Source organism: Pteropus alecto, unplaced genomic scaffold (assembly GCF_000325575.1).
Source record: "Pteropus alecto unplaced genomic scaffold, ASM32557v1 scaffold95, whole genome shotgun sequence".
Taxonomy (NCBI): domain Eukaryota; kingdom Metazoa; phylum Chordata; class Mammalia; order Chiroptera; family Pteropodidae; genus Pteropus; species Pteropus alecto.
In genome coordinates this window covers 6,971,152-6,995,355 of record NW_006441071.1, presented here as the reverse complement: position 1 = coordinate 6,995,355, position 24,204 = coordinate 6,971,152, and the positions used below count along the sequence as shown (strand labels likewise).

Here is a 24,204-nt window from a genome sequence, read left to right as displayed (position 1 = left end):
TGCCAAAGACTTTCCATAACCCTGTAAGAACAGGAAAGAATTTCGTAATCAATTCAAGCTGGTCCTCGAGACCTATTTTTCCCAGGCTCCCTTATTTCCAGCCATTTGTGCAGCTGCTAATGGGCCTGGGAGGACCATTAAAGAAATTAGAAGACCCCTGAAGCTTACATACAGGCTAAAACCATAGGGGAGAGCAAAAATTTCTTGGACAAAGATGCAAGACTGCAGACAACAAAGAGATGAATCCAACTTTAATTAATTATAGACATAGATTAGAATATATTTGAAAGAACTGCTGTGGTTTTGCACTCGATGACAGATTCACTTCCGCCATTGGCATTAGTTTCATTAAGAGTTTATAACAAAAATCAGAGATATTATTTTTTCAGAAAGTAAATTAGTGAAACAGTCCTATCTCCAGAATATATCCACTAGCTCAACACCATGAAGATTCCATCACAAAAAAGCTAAACCAACACAACGCAAACTTACGGCTTTATAACTTAAAACAACTAGAAAGAAACAAGCCAGGGAAATCTCTCTACAAAATCCCCACAGGTGGAGATATCTGCAGATGTTAATAAAGAATAAAGTCATAGAACCTGGCCTTAGAATACAAAAGGGAACAAGAGTCTAAAAATCCATCTCCCCAGTGATTTTCCTTTAAGCTATCACCCCCATTGTTCTCGCAACAATAGGGAAGGGGAAATAATCATCTCAATAAACTAGGTACCCCCCTCCATATTTCTAGTGGATAAAAAGGCAACACAGTCCTCTTATTCTCCAGCTACCCCTCACTGGACTAGACAAACATACCTGTGTTGGGACTTGACAGTCTACCTCACGGTTTGACTTTATCGAAACATCCTTTGGTCTCACCAGGATATCTCACTAACCAGGATAACTTCCTGCTCAACCCCACTACTTCACTACACCTTCTGGAAAAATATGACTTTCCAGTCAGAATACTGGTAATCTTTACTTTTTTCAATTTCTCACCTGTAACTCTAACTCCATAACTATACACCGTAATGGCTCTCATTAACCATAAGATAATTACTGCTCTTGGCGACCCCCTTCCCAACCCTTTAATGGAAACAAAGGGGGCTAATAACAGCTGCAAGAATGGCCCTCAAAAAATTCCACTGTTCTGAATAGCATGATGAAATCTCATGCCATCCTGCTCCATCTCAACTGGGATATAAATCATCCCTTTATCCAGCATATCCATGCTGTATGTACAGTACAATAAGATATTTTGAGGAAGCGACCACATTCACATAACTTTTATTACAGTATATTGTTAGCATTATTCTATTATTGTTAATCCCTTACTGTGCCTAATTTATAAACTTTATCATAAGTACAGAAAAAAACATAGTATATATAGGGTTCAGTATGAGATGCAATTTTAGGCATTACTGATAGTATTGAAACGTATCCCCCATGGATAAGGGAGACCACTATACATAGCTATATATGCATTAATATTCATAAGGGGTATTGATATTTGGTTATCTTTGCTTATAATGCCTTTGTCAGCTTTTAGTATGAGGAGAATGTTCACCTCATCCATTAAGAGTATTCCCTCTATTTTGCTTTACAAAAGAATTTTCAAATTTAGTATCATTTATTTTTTAAATGTTTGATGAAATTCACCAGTGTAGTCATCTCAGCCTTAAGTTTGGTTTTTTTATTTTTTTGGTGGGAAAGTTTAAATTACAAACACTAAAATGTTTTACTAACATAGGATTATTCATATTTCTTATTTTAATTTTGGTGATTTGTATCTTCAAGGAATTTATCCATTTTACCTGCAATTAAAAAATTGTCAGAGAGTTGCTGTAATATTCCCTTTAATATCCTTTTACTGTCTGTAGGATTTGAGATAATATTCCTCCTTTAATTTGCAATATTATAATTTGAGGATCTTTCTCTTTATCTCTTTCTCTATGTCTCCCTCCCCAACCCCTCTCTCTCATCATTCCATATAGGTGTTTATTAATTTCATTAACTTTTAAAAGTGATTTCAGATTCATTGATTTTTTTTTGTAATTAACTATTTTTCCTTCTATTTAGTTTGTTCTTTTTAATATCTTTTTAAAGTGGAAGCTCACATAATGAATTTTAACCATTCTTTTTTTCCAATGTAAACATTTAAAACTTCTAAGCACTGCCTTAGCTACATTCTGTAAATTGTTATCTTTATTTTCATTATCAACTACTTTAAAATATTTTCAAATTTTCATTGTGATTTATTCAACCTGTTAGGTATTTATAAGTGTGTTATTTAATTTTTAAATCTTTGGGAGATATTCTAGAAATATATTACTTACTGATTTCTGACTCAATTCCACTACAGTCAGAGAAAATACTCTTATGACTTTGTCTTTGTAATTTATTGAGATATGTTTTATGGTCTTGCATATGGTGATCAAAATCCTTAGCTATTTGAAAAGACAGCATTCTGTAGTTTTTGGATAGTCTATGATATTGATGTTGGTGATGTTAAATGTTAAAATATTTTGATTCTTATTTTGTCAAATAATGAAAGATTATTATAAGCTCTAACTGGATTTGTCTTCTTTCTCTCTTTAGATATGGCAGTTTTAGCCATATATATCTTAACACTGTTATTAGGTATATAAACATTAAGGATTATTCTAAATTCTTCAATGAATTGGTGCTTTTATCAGTCAGGAAAGACTCTCTGCACCTCTAATATTACTCTTTTTCTTGAAATCTACTTATTCTAGCATTAATATAGCCATTCTCATACTCTAATGTTGAGTGTTTGATTGTACATATTTTTCTCTTCTTTTACTTTTAATCTAGTAGTGTCTTTATGTTTATAGTACATTTCTGATTGGCAGAATATAAAAAAAATGCTTGATTTTTAAGTCCACTATCCAACTGTCTGTTTTCTGTTTGTCTCACTTGTTCTTTATTTCTTTTTTTTTATTTCTACTTCCTTTTTGAAAGAGCAAGTGTTTTTTGGATTCCATTTTTCTCTTTGCTTTTACCTATTTAGCTATGTATCACAATTTTAGTTTTTTTTTTTTTTTTTATGTATGCACTTATTTCATTGCTTCCTCTGAGATTACAATAACCATCCTGAATTTATAACAATTTTCTTTACATTAATATTATGCAACTTTACATACAGGGTAAAAATCGTGCAATAGTATAAAACTTATACATCATAGTTCAAAAATTTTAAAAACAAAATTAAATTGGTTCAGAAAATGATACATTTATGACACAATTATGAGTACTAAATCATCATGAGAAACAATGAAAGGAATAAAGTAAAAAGTGAACATCACTAATATGCTGAACAAAATCTAAAAATCTATCAATTTCTAATAAGCTATTAGAAATATCTTTTTAAAATGAAGTCAACATAAAATAATTTTTATTTAAATGAAAGCAGAAAAAATTCTTCACTCATATGACCTACAGAAAATAATACTGACATTCTTTTAGTTGAAGGGAATATTACCAGAAACCTGGAGCTATTCAGAGAAATGAACACTATCAGTAATATTAAGTATATGACTAAATATAAAATACATATTATGACTTCTTATTTTTATTAATCACAAATGACTTTTTCCTATAATAATAATAACATAGAATAATTTATAGTATTTATAGAAGTAAAATGTATGGCAGTAACTCATGAGGACAGTCAAATTTTCCTGCTTCTGTACATGTCTAGTAATTTTTATTGTATGATGGACACTGTGGATACTACTGTTAAAATTCTGTTGTTGTGTGCCTTTCAAGAGTTTTAAGGTTTTTTTTTGGTTGACAGATAACATACTGGTAGGTTCAGCTTGATGCTGTCTGTACTTGTTATTAAGCTTTTATAGAGGCATTGGCTTAGTCCTGTCAATAAGACTAGGGTGACCCTACTCTTGAGATTTTGCCTTTCCAGGGATTAGATGAATGCCCATGTTATGCAGTAAGGTGTCTTTACTCTGTATGACCAGACATTCCATGCCTCAATTCTGTGTGATATCAAGAATCTCTGCCCTGCAGGAGTTTAGCTAATTTTTCTGCAAAAACTTCAAGGAGACCACTGTTTGTAGATTCATAGAGATTCTTTTCTGTGTTGGAAACCTCCGGTAGCTTGAATGTGAAATTCTAGTCATCTCAGTTACTGTAAACTCTGATCAGTTTTCTCCGCTTAGTAATACATGCTGCTCTTTAGTGGACTCAACTTCTTTGTGTGTATTTTGTAAGATGCCTTTAGACAGAAAGGGAGGAATGTAGAGCTCACTTCTGTGTTTTTTTTTTTTTCTTTTCAAGAACCAAGACTCATGATATTTATTGTGAAAGTAGTTGATTCATACATATTTTCCAGTTAGAAATTGTTTACAAAATGTGGGTCCATCTGATACATATTATTTTCTGATGACCAGGAAAAAGTCCCTGAAATTTGTTTTCCAACTAGGCTAAAAGAGTTTAGAACAAAAATTCTTATAAATGCCGAGAAACCTTCTATCCAATGTTCTGGAAACAATTTACATAATTTAGTATATACGAAAATAAAGGAAACACTAAATTCTAAAAACTAAAAATTCTACATGTTTTCTGATCATGATAAGATAAAATCCAAATAAATTGCCAAACTTCAAATAAAAACATTCTTGATAAATAGATTCAAAAATACCTAGAGGTGAGTTGTGTATCAACCTTAGAAAGACATCAACCTAAATTAATATAAAAATTGAAATACAAATGGAATGATTTCAAAAGAAAACTTAAATATCTGTTACTTTTGATATGATTAAGATGCAAGATAAACTTAGTGAAAAGTTAATGATTTAATAAAATTTAAATGTTAAAAATGCTGTTTATGATTTTTCCCCATATTTCCTCTCCAAATTTTCATTAAATATCTTTCTCCTTTGGAAAGTAGAATTATAATGACATAGGATTACATATCCATCTCTATAAACCCAAACTCACTATTCCGTTTCTGGAGTAAATAATAGTTATAGCCATCATGTTGACTTTGGAAATTGGAATCAGCCTATAAACATATCCTGGAATATTTAATTTTATTTACCACAGTACAAATTTTATAAATGTCACAGTATAGAAGAAATAGTGCAATGAGTAGACATGGGGAACAGGGAATTATTTGGAAGTAGTATTTGGAAGTAGGTATGTTGATCTCCTAATATTAAAAGATAGAAAGTTGAGATACTGTCTAACACTAACAGTTTGTGACATATGGTGATAAGTATATAATGCAAAACTAGAAAAAGAATGAGGAATGAAGATGAGGAAAGTGTCAATGATATAAATTCTTCATGTTCACATAGTGGTAAAGAAATTTTGTTTATGATCAACAAATCAAGAACTAAATATATAATTATATTATTTAGAATTATGGAGATAATTATCAACACTAAAAGCAAAAATTAAAATCCTTATTTTCACCACCACCCAGGACCCACTCTTCAAAAGAAATTATATATATGTTATCTAAAGAAAGTCTACATCTTTCTGAATACTAAGATAAATAAAAATAAATTCATCCAGAGACACATCCTGACAAAATTTCAAAAGCCCAGGATAAAGAAAAAAAGTTGTAAAAGTCTTTAAAGTAAGAGGAAAGAGAGAGAGAGAGAGAGAAAGATAAGCATATTCTTAAGTTGTAAGAGTCGGGTTGATACCAAACTTCTAAAGACAAATCCTGAAGACAAAAAGACAGAGAAACAATGCTTCAATATAATAGGTAAAAAAGAATTTCATAATATCTTATAGTCTCGAATTCTCTAATCAGGTGATATTTTATTGGAGAACATGTTGTTTTCTCTAACTGCTAGTTTACTAAAAAAGAAAAAATTAGTTTCAAAATGAAGAATATTTTTTCTAGTCAATCAAAAACAATTGTTGAATAATTACATTGTCAAGGAAAAAAATTTAGGTAGAATGCAAAACGACTGAAATATTTATAGTGTAACCAAGAAAATGAGTAAGACTGTGAAACAAGAATTTTAAAGCAATCCAACAGCATTGTGCTGAAACAACCATGCCAAAAAAGAACTATTCAAAGATTCATGTGTATATAAGCATAAGAAACAGCATCCAGAAAACAGGAATTATAATTTATTCAGATGCAGCTATGAAGCACAGAGGTATTCACTAGTATTTCTCTAAATGCTAGGCTCCACAGTGAGCAATAGAAAAATAAATTGTTTCTATCAATATGCACTTGTATAAAAATTCCATTGAAATATATTTGAAATATAAAAGACTATGGAGAATTGTCACAAAAGTACACGTTTGGTTATATATACTTTTAAATTTAAAATATATTTTCAACAAAGTTATTTTATCCTCATACTCTGTTAAACCCTAGACATGAGTATCATATCATTCTACTCATTACATTTTTTTTTTTGGCAGTTAATGACCTGCCAACTTTTAGAGTAATAAATAAAGCATAGTGAACTATACAACTTAATATGCTGGCAGATACCCCATGTAATTGTGTTTACCACGGAGTTGAAGATCCAAGAGGAGAACCATAGGAATGAAAATCTTTTACATACTTTTATAATAAATTTTAACAGATTTCAGACTCAGACAATCCTTTTTAAAACCTTCTAACAGTATAAGAAATAGTCATATTAGGATAAACTGATCAATTTGCAGAATATACTGGAAATATATTGTTGAGCCAAAAACATATGCCATTTTACTGAATTCTAGCTGCATACCCAAAAACTTCACTAATATTATTAAAATAAGAGATTCAAAATATAGGTTTGCTATCCATTTATACTACTATAATTTATTTAAAGAATTAACTGAAAACTTATAACAATGCTGCTTTATCTACATTTTAAAAGATGTCCCATGCATTGTTCTTTCAGTATGTTTACATTCACTATGTTTACATGTAACTTACACATCAAGTAATGTAAGAGAAAACCATTAAGTGACTGAACTTCAGTAACAGTACTAGCAATAAAAATGTGTAACAGTATAATGCAGAGAAAAAAATACATAGGGCAATAGTTTTGATTTTTTTGTTTTGTTTTGTTGAAGTATGGGTGTATACACACGTGTGTCTATTGTAAAGTGACAACTGAGACATTCTTTTCAACTCAAATAAAAGTAACTATTACATCTCAGTTTGTCACCCTCTGATATTTTCCTCTTTACTCATCTTTCTGGGACAGACAAGAAAACAGAATTTGTTCGCAGGAGACCACATGTAGCATGTTTATTTACAGAGATGATAGGGATAAAAGTGCTTCTACCATTGGAGCAGAGATTGTCAGAAATTTCTAAAGCCCAGTATTCCCTTGTATCTGGGCATGCAGCTAGACAGCACTTCCTGTATCCCTTGTGGATAGAGAATTCTGAGTTATAATTACAGTAATGATATTATGTGAATGGTAGTAATTGTTTTTCTTTTTCACTGTCTTGCCTGGACTATAAAATCATTCTATGCACCCTCCAACTTTCTTCTCTTTCTGAAAGAAATCTATGATGGCAAGGCACTAGGAGACAGTGGAGCCTCAGAGGTAAGGTGTGAAAGTCTCTGGGCGCTTAGAGAAACTGTCACCTAGAATTATTACCTGAAAAAATTATGAATTCATAGTGTTAAGCCACTAAAATTTTGGAGTTTTTTGGTTAATGAAGTCTAGACCCCCTAACCAATAACACAGTCTACTTAACCACATGGAGTTGAACAAACATATCTCTATAAATATCTAAGGAAGATTATTATTTTAAGTTTGACCTTTGAACAAATGTGGAAGACAAATTGCCTATATTATCATTAGTTTATCTGGTTAGATACAGTTAAATGAATATTGTGATGATTGCTGACATGACTATATTACCAGACTTCAAGAAGCATAAAATCCAGAAAATAAGTGACAATCCAGATGTTGAAGATATGAGCACGATTAGAGAAATACATTTTTCATAAGCTATTTACCATTGACAACTCAATGTGTGTGTGTGTACTAAAGTACTAAATTGATAATTTTTTAAAGTGTGCAAGTTAAGATGGTGTTTACTTACTCCTTTGTTTGAAAAAAATAGTTTGTATTAAAGTTATACTTGCAGATACTCATAATTTGGAGTAATAGTGATCTAAATAATTTGGACCAACCTTCTCACTGAGAATTAGAAAGATAGGAAATATTTTTAAAAATCCACTAGAGGGCAACTGGGAGCAAGCAGGCAGTAAATAATTATGTGGCCAAGATTCTAGATTATTAGGAATCAAAAGGAGGTAATACTGGCATTTTTTGCTGCTTTTCTCTAACAAGCATATAGTACTTTCAGAAGAAGCAGCAGATATATGGAAAAGTTGAAAAGAAATTCTGACAGCTTTATAAAGATGGGAAGAAAAAATAAATCCAGGAGTGGGCAAGGTAAGGAAGCTTGTAAACACCCTTTGCTTTGTCTTAAGACAACAAAATGTTAATCTCTAGATATATACTGGCAATCTCAAGAACTGTAACACTTCTTCAAATAGTTTAAACTCCTGTGAAGAGATTAAGGTTATTTGGGTTGCTACTGTCCTTAACACTTGACATGAGTAAATAAAACTCCTCTTTAGAATGATGTAAGCAAATTCTAGTTCTTTAATTATTTCTACAAATTTTATATTTGATAATCAGTACTACCTTACAGTATTAATAAAAAGCAAAAACACACTAAATAAAAACAGACCCAGAAGAGATCCGTATGATGTAATTATCTAGATAATGCTTAACATGTTCAAGAAGATAAAAGACAAAATAGAAAATTTGGCTGAGAACTAAAATGTATGAAAATCAATAAATATAAATGGGTTTATCAACAGAATAAACTGAACTGAAGAGAGAATATGTTTATGTACCACTTAACAAGAATACGTTCTAAGAAATGCATCATCAGGTGATTTTTATCATTGTGCCAAAATCACAGACTGCACTTGCGCAAATCTTGATAGTCTAGCTTACTATACACCTGAGCTATATGGTATAGCCTATTTCTACTAGACTACAAACCTATGAGCATGTACAAAACAAGACGAGATTAAATCAAGCACAAGAAAAAATAATGCAATCAAGAGATGCTGTAAACACGAGATGAATGAGACTGCTGCTGGTAAAATAGGGTATACTGTTTTACAACAGACATTTTTTTTAAGTAGAAAGAGTATACTCTAATGATACAAAGTATAATGTAGTGAATGCATAAACCAGTAACATAGTCATCTATTATAATTATCAAGTATTATATACTGTATATAATTGTATTGCTATACTTTTATATGACTGGCAGCACAGTAGGGCAGTAGGTTTGTTTACACCATCATCACCACAAACATGTGAGTAATGCATTGTGAGAAATGAGTAACCGACATTAAGATGGCTATAACATCATTAGGCAATAGGACTTTTTCGGCTCCATTATAATCTTATGGGATCATCATCATATATGCAATCCGACATTAACCAAAATGAAGTCATTGAGATGCTTGACTTTAATAAGCTGGAAGATATGTTTAAAGAAAATAACCAGAATGTAAGCAGGAAATAAAAATGGATATTAAAGACAGAAGAGAATAATATAAAGGTATAGTAAGGTAGTCTAATATGGATAACTGGAGACATAGGAAGATAGGAGATATAAAATAAGCCTGAAGCAATATTTAAAGAAATAATGCCTGAGAACTTTTCAAAATTCATGAACGATATCTAGCTACAGATTTAAGAATTCAAATAAGAATGAGAGGAGAAAACAAAGATTCTCATAGTTAAGCTGCTAAATAAACATACAGGGCAGCCGGGAATTGAAAGGACAAGATACCAGAGAGAATAAAAAATGTCTGAAATGTGCTCAACTTTCTCTGAAGCATTCTTCCTCCAAGTTTGCATCAATTCTTAAGAGTGAGCTGAGCAATCAAACAGAACCTGTAAGCCTAGTGTCTTTGGTAGTCAAGAGAAGACGGAGAGAAAGCTGAAGTTCAGGGCTCCAAAAGCAGTAAAAACTTGAAGGGACAAAATCCCATAGAAAAGAGAACTATAGAGAAGTAACAACCAATCTGTATAATTTTTTTTCCTCCAGAAAGGATTTTTGTTTTGTTTTCACAGACTGTACATGAAGATTTTAGGACATAAGCAAAACGTACCAGCTAATAAGCAATGAAACTGAGAAAAGTCTCCAGCAATTCTGTTGTACTGGGATTGCAAAGATTAGAAGTAACAGACCACCAGGTTATTATTTGAGACCTCATATAAGATACATCCTAGGAATGTGGGAAAACCAAAAATGATATATTTTAGGAAAATTAAATGCAACCTCTAATTATTGCTATCTCTGATTGAAATAATGTGATCAAACTAGATATATAAACTCTCATTATAGAAGGATAATATCAACATAGCCTTTAGAATAGCATTTTTCAATAAAACTTCCTGTTGTGGAAGCTGCACAATCCAAAAGTGTAGTCACTAGGCACATGCGGCTATTAAATACTTAAAAAGTGGCTACTATGACTTAGGACCTTAATTTTTAACTCTATTTCATTCTAATTATTTTAAAATTAAATACCATATGTAGTTAATGGATATTTTACTGAAGAGAGCATTTTTTTTTGTTCAATGTCCAGCATTCAACCAAAAGTTGTCAGATATAACAAGAGTTAGGAATAAATGAAGATAACTAAAATGTGGAAAAAAAAAAAAACCCAGAAAATAGAAACAGTCTACCAGATATAACTCCTGGAGTTTTCAGGTATATGTATACTTGATTTATTAAGGAAGTTAGCCAAAGAGAAACAGGGAAGAGTATGGGAAAAGGATAAGAAAAGGAAAGAAGCTGAGGAAGGGGTATAATGTCAAGGGATATATTTCTCGAGAAGAAAAAATATATCTGATGTCACAGGAAGCTCTGGCATTTAAACTGCAGTGAAGAGTTTGTCCTATCTCAAAGAAGAAGCTGTGCTTTTATATTTTTTACCAATATGTCACTGGGTACAGGCTGCTCTAGAGGGATTACCAGTAATTCTAGCTCTCTCCACATCTGGGCAAAATTGACTTATCTGAAGAAGTCACAATATGGATTATTAAGATTGAAGTACAAAGAAGCTGGAGAATGGCACACAGAAGAGAATTAAACTGGTGACATAAGTACTGACAGCATCTTGTGCAACAGAAAGGGTATCCACACACTAACAGCATCCACTAAATCAATAGCTCTCAAAATGTGATACCCAGACCAATAGTGTCAGCAATACCAAGGAACTTGCTAAAAGTACATATTCTCAGATCAACATTCTCAATTTTATCTTTTATCCCTTCTTATATACTATTATTTTGAGTATTATTTAAAAATCTACAGTAAGAAATTTCATTATATGACGTTCTCTTAACTCATTCTGTGGTCTTTTTTCCTTAATTATTCTTTATATCAACATGTTTCCTTATGTGCCAAGTTACTTTTAATTCAATACTGGATTTCTGATATCATATTACATTGATCTTCCTCTGTCTCTCTTTTCAATTATACATGAGCCACTCTATATATTTCAAGTAAGAATTTGAAGCTTAAACTACAATGAGAAAGACTGAGAGATGAAGGTTAGGGAGGATGCATCTATTTTTAAGAAAATTAAAAAGTTCAAGAGTCTTAAGGGAGCCACCACAGGTGATGGCAGATTCTGAAGCACCAGAGGGCGTGATCCTTAGGGAGATGCTTCAACAGCTCTGGCAAAACCCCCATGTCTATACATACATATGCCACATGCCTGCTTTAAGCTTTCACCAAGAATAATGCCTTATTTTCCTTATTCTATTTTCCATCTCATGCAAGTTCTTCTCATCAGCTAACTCAGACTGCAACCTTGCTGGCAGATAAGCTAGAAAAAGTAATTTCCAGTCTTTCAAACCTTTTGACATAGAGGGAACTTTATAATGTTGGAAAGAAACTGTGTATAAAATAAAATATCAAACACATCTTATTGGTTTTTTCTTTTTTTTTTTTTTTTGCCTCATAGTTTCCCAATTGGTTTCTTTTTCACCATCTATAATCTACATGTGGTTTGAAAATAAATAATATATTGTGTAATTTTCCCTTACAAATGTAAACCGTGGTTAAGAGGATTCTGAAAGAAGGGAGATACTGCTGAAGTATAATATTGTGTTTATAAATAAAGAGTTGGGGAAAAAAAAAAAAACAACCCACCAGCCTTGATTGGATTATTACTTATTAGTCACATCACATCAGACAGATTTCTTCCTCTCTTTAGTATGCTGCCTTGCACATAGATATATCATAATAAATGTTACTGTATGTTTATCACCATCTTCATCAAATACCCAGGTTTGCCTGCTCTGAGAAATAGAATCTAAATTCTAATAAGCATTTTGGGCCCATTTTTAGTTCAAATAGTTCTACTTAACAGCACAACTTTTTAAAGATAACATAGAGATTCATTGAGAACAACTAAGCCTATACACTCTAAAAAGAGCTACACGTATTTTGCTTTATATGCTGTTGGCCTTTAGATTAAAAAAGGTATTGTTTCTTTCTGCGCAGGTGCATTTCTCCCTCACTCTTCTTCCAGTGATAAATCAGTAAAAATTTATTTCTCTTCAGTTCTAAGGAGCTCTGTTATGGTTCATCAAGTTAAAGACATTTTACAAAGCAGGAATAGTCTGCATTTCCCCTGTTATTCCAAGTAATCTATTCCAGAGGACATAATTTTGCTTCTATCAAGCTAGATTAATTATAAATGAAATTAGAAATCTCCCATATCCTCCCCCAAGAAAATGTCTTTTCTACAAAGTATATAAGGTAACATGGAATTGTCTTGACCAAATTTATTTGCCATCCTTTGTAAAATATGGCAATCGTTTATGATCTCAGTGAAAAAGGAAAGTACTTTTATCTACTTTTGTTTCGTTTTAGCCTGGGCTATTGTAGTTGTCCTCATGATCCATTTTGTTTTTACTGGATCTTACCCTGAACTGTGAGGCTAACATTTATTAATAAAAAAAAACGTACCTTTACAAATTGTGGTTCTTTCTTTACATATTCTTCTCAGACACATGTAAGAAAGAAGTAACACTTTGAGAAGATTCAGATGCATGTGATACCCTTTGGTCAAATGGCATCTGTCTTAGTTTCCTAGGACTGCCTTAACAAAGTACCAAGAACTAGGTGATTTAAAATAACAAATTTATTGTCTCACAGTTCTAGAGGCTGGAAGTCCAGATTTAAGGTGCCAATAAGTTTGGTTCCTTCTGAGGGCTGTGAGGGGGAATCTGTTCCATGTGTCCCTCCTACCTTCTGGTGGTTTGCCGGTAATATTTGGTGTTCTTTGGCTTATAAATGCATCACCTCAATCTCTTCCTTCGTCAGCCCATAGCATTGCCCCTGCATGTATTTGTCTCTGTTCAAATTTCCCCTTTTTACAAAGACATAGTCATATTGGATTAGGGCCCACTCTCATAACTTCATCTTAATTTGATCATCTGCAAATGTTTTGGAATAGATGCTTGATTAAATATGATTCCACTACCATCTTTCGGTTTAACACTTTTATGTATAACATAATACAAGTTGAAACTTAAAGATCCATTTTAATTTCAGGAGATAAACAAAAATAACTTCAAAGAGATAAAATGTAATAATAATGGAAAATTGACTATGTTAAATAGTTGAATTTTTTAAAAAATGATATATCTCTCCCTTCCTCTCCATAGCTAAGAACTAGAGTTCTAGAACCTTTACTAGAGATCATAAATATGGTTGTGAGCCTACATAAAGCAAGGAACTAACTAGAGATGAGATCTCTGGAAAGCAAGGAATAGAAGGGGCCACCCCCACATTAAAGAAGATTGGAAACACAAAATCTCTACTTCCATGTTAGTGCCGGAAATCATGTCTTCTTCTTGAGGATCTAGATATGAAAAACAATTTATATTTTCCAACACACACACACGAAAAAAATCTGTCACAATAAAATTAAAAACCGTGAGAGGATCAATAATAAAAGTATTAGATCCAACGAAAAAGAAATAACTCTATGAGAAGTGGAGATAATAAAATGTTCTGTAAAATCTGAAAAATAAGCAGTGAAAATGTCTAAAAAGATCAGAAAAGAAACCCAAACCATATTAAAATAATATACCCTAAGAGATGACTTATAGAGACAGACTGCCTGGGTTTAATTTCCAGTTCCACCATTTGTGTTATATTAGATACTTTTCTTACCTGCTATGTCCTTCAGTTTTCCGACCTGAAAAGTGGAGATAACTATAGTATCACTTCATTAGGTCGTTGTCAACAAACACTGAAGACCTGGTGATGTGCAGTCCATAATTTCTGTCCACAAAGTAATAAACTTAGAAATATGAAACAAGAGTAGTGCCAAAAATTATATTTGTTAAAACATAAACTATTATATAATCTATAGGTAAAGACCATTTACAGTATCCCTCCTTTATCTGTGGTTTCACTTTCTGTGGTTGCCATGGCCAACCAAGTTTCGAAAATATTACATAAAAATTTCAGAAATAAACAATTCATAAGTTTTAAATTGCACGCCATTCTGAATAGCGTGATAAAAATCTCATGTTGTCCTGCTCTATCCCACTCAAGACATGAATCATCTTTGTCCAGCTTATCCACACTTTATATGCTATGTGTTCATTAGTCACTCAGTAGCCACCTTGGTTATCAGATAGATTGTCAGGGTATCACAGTGCTTACATTTAAGTCACCCTTATTTTACTTAATAATGACCCCACAGAGCAAGAGTAGTGATGCTGGCAATTTGGATATGCAAAAAGGAAGATACAAAGTGTATGTATATATAGGAAAAACATAGTACGTATAGGGCTCGGTACTATCCGTGGTTCAGGCATTCACTGGGGGTCTTGGAATGCATCTCCCATTGATAAAGGAGAACTACTGCATTATAGAAATTATCACATATGTTTAGGACTAAGAAAGAAGATAATTAGAATACACATAAATCTGAGGGATACAGTTATATTGATAGCTACATTTAAATTTGTAGTTTTAGATACTTCTATTGAAAAAGAAAAAGAAAAAAATTAAAAAGTAATGAGTTGGCTTCCAAATCTAGAAGTTGGAAAAAATAACAAAATATTCCCAAAGAAAATGGATGGAAAGAAGTAATAGAGTTAAAAATATATATATTTGCAAAATGGAAAACTAAGAAATGGTAAAAAACATTAAAGAGAACAAAAGCTGGATCTTTAAAAGGAAAAAAAGAAGGCATAAATTACCAATATTAGATATTTAACAGAGGACAAAAATAAAGGTGAAGAGAGTAAAAAGACATTTTTTAAATAAATAGAAAAATTTCTAACAAAATATAAATAAGCAAAATGAATTAAAAAAGAAAATGTGATTCAACTTATTACTATTTAAGAAATTAAATCCACAATATAAAATCAAACTAATAATATTTATAACTAAGCTAGATTCAATAAACTGAGCAAACTTAAAAAAGAAAAAAAAATCAATGAAGAAAAAAGAAAAGAAATTCTTTCTTTCATAAACTTCCAGAAGCTAGTAAAATGGGAAAGTATTTAAATTTATTTAATAAAGATAATCTCATTCAAATAAAAACTGGCAAGAACAACACCAGAGAAGAAAACTACATTCATGGTTATGTTTAAAATAGAAATATAAAAAATTATAAATAAAATACAAGAGATAGTATCAAATAATATGTTAAAAATACATTCTAAGTCATTATGGGGTTAATTAAGGAATGTTAAGAATGGTTTACTATTAGAATGCTCTCTGATAAAATTTACCTCCTTAACATGAAAGAAGCTACTGAATGTTAAATTTCACTTAGATACAAAAATATACATTTAACATAATTAAACATAAACTCGTAAAAACAAACAAACAAACAAAAAAAAAACCTGTGTACAATCTAGGACAACCTAGAGATAGATCTTTCCAAAACCAAATAAAAGGAATCTAGCAAAAATCTAAACAAACACAATACTTACAAGAGAAATCAATATTAGACTCTCCTCTTCTTTTTGGTTCCCTGGACCCAACTGAAATGTGTGTGTGTTTGTGTGTTTGTTGGGTGGTGGGGGCTCCTACACCACACCAGTCTGTTCTGGGACATCAGCAGGATGTCTGAGAATTGAACTCAATTCTGACACTATTTACCCCAAGACAGCAACAGATTCCACAGGTTGAGGGCTCAGTCCTATAAGACTAACCCAACACCCCACCCCCCATGTTAGACATCAGTCACAAGCCCCGGCTATGTGTACTTCTGACTGACAGTTACAAATTGGAGGTTCCAACAACCATATCCAACTCAGAAGGCCAACTGAAAGTTCAGGTTGTTTCCTGTACTTCTGCCCAACTGGCTATATATCAGAGGTCCCCAGGATCTCCTCCTTGGGTTCAATTAATTTGTAAGAATGGCTCACCGAACTCAGAGAAACATTTTACTTACTGGATTACTGGTTATTATAAAAGATATAATTCTGGAACAGCCAAATGGAAAAAGCATATAGGGCAATTTATGGGGAAAGGGCACAGAGCCTCCATGCCCTCTCCATGTGTGACACTCTCCCGAATCTCCATGTACTCACCAAAGCAGAAGCTCTCCAAAACCTGTCCTCTTGGGTTTTTATGGAGGCTTCACTACATAGGCATGATTGAGTAAACTATTGGCCACTTGTGTTGGATTATACATCTAGCTCCTCTCCCCTTCACAGAGGTCAGAGAGTAGAACTGGAAGTTCTAATGTCTCTAATGACAGAGTTGGCTCTGTTGGCAACCAGTCCCCATCCTTGGGTACAGCCTTTAAGTCACTCATTAACATTACAAAAGACACCTTCATCTCTATACTTAGGAATTTCTAAGGGTTTGGGGAGCTGTAAGCCAGGAACTGTGGATAAAGACTAAATATATATGAGAAATATATTTTGGTCATCTGAATAACCAAATATACATTTCTTATAAATCACAATATAGTCTACAGCCATACCACCCTGAACAAGCCCGATCCCATCTGATCTCGGGAGCTAAGCAAAGGTTGGGCCTGGTTAGTACTTGGATGGGAGACCATCTAGGAAGACCAGGTGCTGTAAGCATAAAAAATAAAAAATAAGGTATTGTAAGCTGACAAGGTCCTTGCAATCTGTGAGGTCAACCAAGAGTTGCCTTGCCTAAAAAATAAAAAATAATAACAAAATAAAATCACAATTTGTACCTCTTTAAAATCCATAACATTATATTGGGTATCTGATACCAATGTTTATAATCAATATTTATTGGCGAGCCAATCCACTAGAGTAAAACAAAACAAAACACTATAAAATAATAAGTAGTAGCTAAGAAATATAAAGAGAAAATGTATTTGCAGACAATATGACCATTAATAAAAAGATTCATTTTTAGAACTAATCAGAAATTTCAAGAAAGTTGTTGGATACATCTATATGAAAAGATGGAGAGCATTTCTTTAGGTAATTTATGCCTTTACTAGGATATATCAGTGGAAATAAAAAACAAAAGTATTAGTCTTTGTGGAAATTAGAAATCAGAACATACAATTAAAAGTTCCAGTAACAACACATAAATCATTTAATTATTTCAATTACTTGATAACTTTTAGTTATTTTTACCTTTTTCCCTGTAACTCACAAAAAAAATATTTCTTTTAAAGTGTACACTTCAGGGTTTTTTAGTAATATCATGAGGTTGTGCAACTATCACTCCTATATAATTCCAGAACATTTTTCTTACCCCAAACAGGAATCCTCATTCATTAGCCGTCATCCCCATTCCCTTCTTTCCTCTGTCCCTGGTAGACATTAATCAACCTTCTGTCTCCCTATGGATTAGCCTAGTCAGGACATTTTATTTAAATGGAATCATACAATATGTGACCTGATGTTTTAGGATTCTTTAGCTTAGCATAATGTGTTAGCAGGATGTAGAAAAATCTGAATGCTTGCACATTGTTCATGAAAATGTAAAATGGTGCAACCATTTGGAAAATACATTAGTGGTTCCATAAAAAATTAAGAATGGAGTTACCATATGACCCAGCATTTTTATCTTTTTTATTATGTTTCCAAAAAGTGAACCTGACCATATTAATCAGCCATTCTCTCACTTGGAGTTATTCTATAAACCAACAGAAGGCAGTATGTTGTATTTAAGTTCCAGGACCCAAATCAGGAATATCTATGTTTGAATTCTGCCCCACCAGTTTATCTCTGGTTGACTTCTGTAAAATGTCAATCATATTGCCATTTTCATTAGGTTGTTGTGAGAACCAAATGGTTAATTTGTATAACTTGTCTAGAATACTGTCTGAAAGAGAGTGAGGTCTCTATTTATTCACTTGGCAAATACTTTTGAACTTTAACTGTATGTCTTAAGTGCTAAGTGCTAAGATAAAATGATGAGAGAATAAGTAGAGAAAAAGTGCCTACTTTCATGGGGTTTTCGTTCTGCTGGAGAAAACATGTTTCTATGTTATGATATTTTTATTATAGCAAATATATAAATATGTTAAATATATTACATTTATTTATTATACATAAATAGAATTAAATCATTTGGTGATAAGTTCATGAAGGGAAAAAAAAGCAACAGAGATGACGTGTGATATATGCAAGTGTGTGGAAAAGATGCAAGTGTGTAGTTAGTAACAATACCATTGTGAAGGTGACATTACTATGGAGAGGTGACAGAGAAGATCAAGTAGCTATCTATAGGTACAGCATTAAAGTAATAGAGATAAAGTAAAGAAAAAGTGCAAATACTTGGGTAGTATTAGTTCCAGTGGTCCAGGTACAGTATGGAAGCCAATGTGGTATGAGCTGAATGATGAAGATGAATTATTTAAGAAAATGAGGTCAGAGAAGTAGAGTTTAGCAAAGCAGTGGCCTATGATGATGAAGGATGAGTAACATGAGAGTATCCTTCCTCAGTTAAAGTAAAGAAAGTAGTTCAAAAAGAGGAGGTAACCAGCTGTTCCATTTTACTCAGATGCTCAGGTTTTCCCACTGATATCCCATATTCAGGGAAATCCTCAGTCCCACAGAAACCAGGACATTTGTCATTCACTGACGAAGAATGAAAATCAACATTAGAAATGGCAAAATGGAAACCTTTCTTGACTCAGATAAGTGTATAAGTAAAATAGTGGGAGAAAAAAACTGATTTTCTTATGCATTCAAGAGAAGATAGGATGAAGTATCAGAATTAGGTTTATGAAGACTACACAAGTCTTTGTTTTTCTATAAAAAGAAACAGATAATGAGAAAGTAGATCAAGGGCTTTCAGTTTGTTTTGTTTTTGTTAAAAATGTAGATCTTCACCCACACTCTCCATCCAATGATTTTCTTAATTCATCAGGTATGGTGTATATACTACCTTTTAACATTACTTCTGCTATAGACTGAATGTGTTCCTCCAAAATTCATATGTTAAATATTAGTAGCCATTGGGAGTTGATTTAGATCATGAGGGCAGAGTTTATAAAAGAGAACCCGGAGAGACTCTCTTCCTTCTTGTGACACAGTGATAAAAAGATCCTCTATAAACAAAAAATCTAGCTCTCACCAGACATTAAATCTTTTGGCACCTTGATCTTGAACTTCCCAGCCTCCAGAACTCTGAGAAATAAATTTCTGTCTTATAAGCTACTCAGTCTGTGGTATTCTGCCATAGCAGCCTGAGCAGGCTAAGATACTCCCCAAGTAATTCTTAGGCATAAGGACTTTTGGAAACATCATTAATATTTAATAATCTCATTTCAAAGTCCTTCTCTCTTTTAACAATTTGAATCCTACATTTTCTTCAAGGCCCATTTAAAATTTTACATTTCCCATAATACAGATTCTATCATACCCTCTAATTCTTTTGTTTTAATGCTGCCTTTAATTGGCCATGATGTACATCACATTTCTGGACACCAGCAGATTTTAAAATTTGGGGTAGTGACATACTTCTATTTCTTCTGTCTCCTGCTTTGTGCTCAGTATTACACACACACACACACACACACACACACACACACACACACACACGCGTGCGCACTACTTGCTAGCTTGATTCTTCGAGGATGCAATTCTAGTAATCTGCAGTGGTTTACCATGAGGTTTTGGAAACCAAGGAGGTCTCAGAGTTAAGAGTCATTTATGAAGATATACTGGTGACTTCATAAATTTACAGCATAAAATCCTGTAACAGACATGCCCAGATTCTTCCTGCAGAGCCCTCTGACTACATACTGCCTACAGGTTCACTGCACTGCTGTAGCTGAGATGCTTTGCTGCCAATACCCGCTTCACTATTATTTATTTCAAAATAATAGAAAAACATTCTTCTCTCCTTTCTATGGTGATGTCCAAATAGACAAGGCACAATCACAGTGCTCTCTTCTTTTCCTAGAGGTGTAATTTAAATTCTGAGATACTCAGAATGAGAAATTAGAATGCTTTTTGCTTCATTTATAAAACCTGACAGCTTAATTCCAAATACTTTGGAGATTTAATTAATGAGAAGGGAATCAACCCTTCAACATTAAAAAGAAAGTGTATAATTTGGCCTCTTCTAGTGAGCAGAGTGAAATGTCAAAATATTTTAGGCCAACAGACAGGATTTTTTGTAACTTTTATGTTGTAAATGTCTCATAATAATGTCAAAATATCTGCTCTATTAAGCCAACATGTAACTGATCCAATACAAATTGCTGTGACACTAAATTGTATTGATGTCTTACCACAGAGATAAGCTTGGCTGTGGAAAGTGGGCCAAGCTCCATCAGCAGCCGAAGAAATATGTTTGGGAAATAAAGTGACCAAGCTACTTGCTACTCCTAGAATTGCTTGCCTATAGCAGCAGCTCTGAGGTGTCCATGTTTAACCCTGAGTAACAGGAGTAGAAGGATCTAAATTGGACCTGACAGCCTGGATTTCTATGGTAATTCTCCATTTGCTCCAGCTTCTCTTTTTACTCAGCTTTTAGGTATATACAGAGTATTCATTAAATGCACTCTAAGCTGCAAATTCTGTAGGATCAAGTTCCTGGCTCAGACAGCAAATAAAAATGTTGACGAATGTGATTTCCAGAAGATGCTGCATTCACACTACTTTCCAGAGAATGTATATTTCTCCTTCAATTGCCAAGACTGATTAATAGCTATAATTTAATAATATTTTATATTACAATGGTGTGTGCCTGAAATTATAGATGATTTTAATAGATCACAAAGCCTCTAGTCTATAAACCATGATAACTTTTTCTATAATTATATATTTACGGAATATAGAAAAGCAAGTTAGGAATAAGAGAGATAGGAATGTTTCCTTCTTATAAATGGTCAGATGAACTACAAACATGTAGCCAAGGTTAGACAATGTTGAAAATGACTTCAAATAAATTTTAAAAACTAAAATGGAGTAGAAAGATTAGGCATATTGTGTAATGCTTAAAAGGGCACTATATGAAGGGAAAGAAACTATATATTTCAACAAAAGGAGAATGTTTTTATGTTTACTTACAATTACTTCAGCATTGAGTTGGTTATTAGAAGAGGTATTTTCCATCTTTGGAGGTATTTAAGCAAAGTATACAGGATTAAAGTAGTCGTTTCAACTTTGTTTCAACTATGTCTCATATTATGAAATACCTTTAACACTATCTTTAATAAATGCATGTAGACTTCATAGAACAATATTTATCATTAATACCTGTGGTGTATTCTGATATTTTTTTCTATACTAATTATATATAAAAATTAGTGCTGCGACCCTAAAAATTGTTTTTTGCATGTTATTTGTGTTTTATAACACAGTCTTTGAAAAACACTGAAATAAACATCCTCCAGTCTTTCGGTCTTACTATTCTATCAAAATAGAATCAAATAAAATATTAGTACCTAATAATATGATACAGAAAAAAAAAAAAACCCTTCACATCTCTATTGCATTAATTAACCAAATTTGACTTATAACTATCTCAGAGCTAGCTAGAGATCCTTCCTCAGTCATATAGTGGGAGTCTTAATCTTTTCTCAAGTCACGTCAGAATCTTTGGAGGCCCGGTATCTTAGTCTGTTCAAGCTGCTATTACAAAACACCAGAGACTAGGTGGCTTACAAACAACAGAAATTTATTTTCACTGTTCTGGAGACTAAGAAGTCCAAGATCAAGGCACCAGCATGGCTGCAATCCAGTGAGGACACTATTCCTGGTTTATAGCCAGCATCTCCTCCTTGTGTCCTCACAGGGTGGGCAGAGCAAGGGATCTCTGTGGGTTCTCTTTTATAAAGAACTAATCCTCATCATTAGGGTTTCACCTTCATGACTTAAGCACCTCCTAAAGGCCCTGCCTCCTAATACTATCATATTTGGAGGTTAGGATTTCGATATATGAATTTTGGGTGTACACAAACATTCAGATCACAGCATTCAGAAATTCAGGAGAAGACAAGGAAAGAACCCTGATTATGAGTATCGGAGTCACCACTAAGGTGTCCATTGCCCAAGACCCCGTGGGTCCTCTTGAGATGGGTAGCCCCATTAACTCTAGGCCAAGAAGAAATAGGGGGTTTTCAGTTCCAACACTCAAGGCCATAGATTTTGGTGTCTAGTTCCCCTGATAAGAGAGGCTAGAGATTTCAGTATTTTGTGGAATCATCACCACTGACCACCCACAATCTTGGATGCCAACTCTACTATGTATTTTATGTTCAATATACAATCAAAATTAAATGTTACAAAAATTTGATAACCCATATTCTGTTTTTGCATACGTCTTTACATTGTGCCTTTTGAAAAGGTTATATGTGGCCTACTATTCTCTCAATGTACTAACTCTTAGCCAGTTTTGGTAAAATTACATAAATAAAAGTGACTGAGGTATAGTATGAAAAGAGTTGATATCAAAATCAGATAGACCTGAACTAAACTCCCATGGCTCCTTATATAATATGCCTGAAAGCCATGATTTTATCATCTGTAAAATGGGCTTCAAACCTGTAGGTTTGTTGTAAAGATTAAGCCATAGAAGAGGGCCTAGAAACTGTTATAGCCAAGAGGAGCTTATGGAGACATGAGGACAACATGTAATTTGATATCCTTCATGAAATCCTAAAACATAAAAGGGACATTAGGTAAAAAGTTAAAGAAATCTTAACAGAAGATGGGCTTTAATTAATAATAATGTGTTAATATTGATTCAGGAATTGTGGCTAATGTACCATGAAATTTAAGATGTTAAAAATAGGAGAAACTGGGTATAAGGCATATGGAAACTCTCTGAACTAACCTGCAATGTTCTCACAAATCTAAAAATATCCTAAGAGTTTATTAAAAAGAATGCCTAGAACAAATCACATAATTATTTAATATATATATGTAGTTTGTGTATGTATTTATGTATATGTGTATGCATGTATGCATATTCATGGGCATTTTATTAAATATATATGTGTATGTATATACATATATATTAAATATATAGATACACATATATTAAAATACTCATAAAATATAAATATATACATAATACATTTATATGCACATATGGAAACATAAGAGACATGGATATCCAAAAAGTTTCTTTCTCCAACTTTTAAAAGTTCTCAAAATTCTTAGAAGTTACATGAAGTAGAACAGAATAAAGATACATTGAATTTTTTCTTCAATATTAATTTTTAAATATCATAACAGATTTATTTAGGCTTTCTTGAGTTTCTGAGCCTTCAGTAATAAAACAGATATGGTTTACATAATGCAGAAGGTTCTGGGTTTGCGCCCCAGGTGAAGCTGCGGACCATACCCCAGGTGCGCCAGGACTCCTGAGTGCGCCAGGGGTCCCAGGCCCCGGATGCACCAGGCCCTGGGTGCACGCCACTGAGCGTGTGGGAGGGGATGCCCCGCCTTCAGAGATCCTGTTCTTAAGGGGAAACGGCAACATCCATGGGTCAGGGGTGCAAGTGGGGGGCAGGGGGATTAAAGAGGGGGAAAAAAAGATATGATTTAGCTGGAGTAAAGTGATCAAGAGAAAGAAATGAACGAGAAACAAGATAGCAGAAGTGAGATATGAAGGAGCACCTAGGATTGGCATCATGATTAAATTTTGTGTAAGGGTAATAGGAAGCTATTGAAGAAATTTAAGCAAGTATGTGAAATAATA

The 24,204-nt window shown here is 33.0% G+C and overlaps 1 pseudogene; it reads left to right on the top strand.

The window, feature by feature from the left end:
- The first annotated feature begins 17,018 nt into the window (after nucleotides 1-17,018).
- On the top strand, nucleotides 17,019-17,138 carry LOC112485174 (annotated as a pseudogene).
- The last annotated feature ends 7,066 nt before the right edge of the window (nucleotides 17,139-24,204 follow it).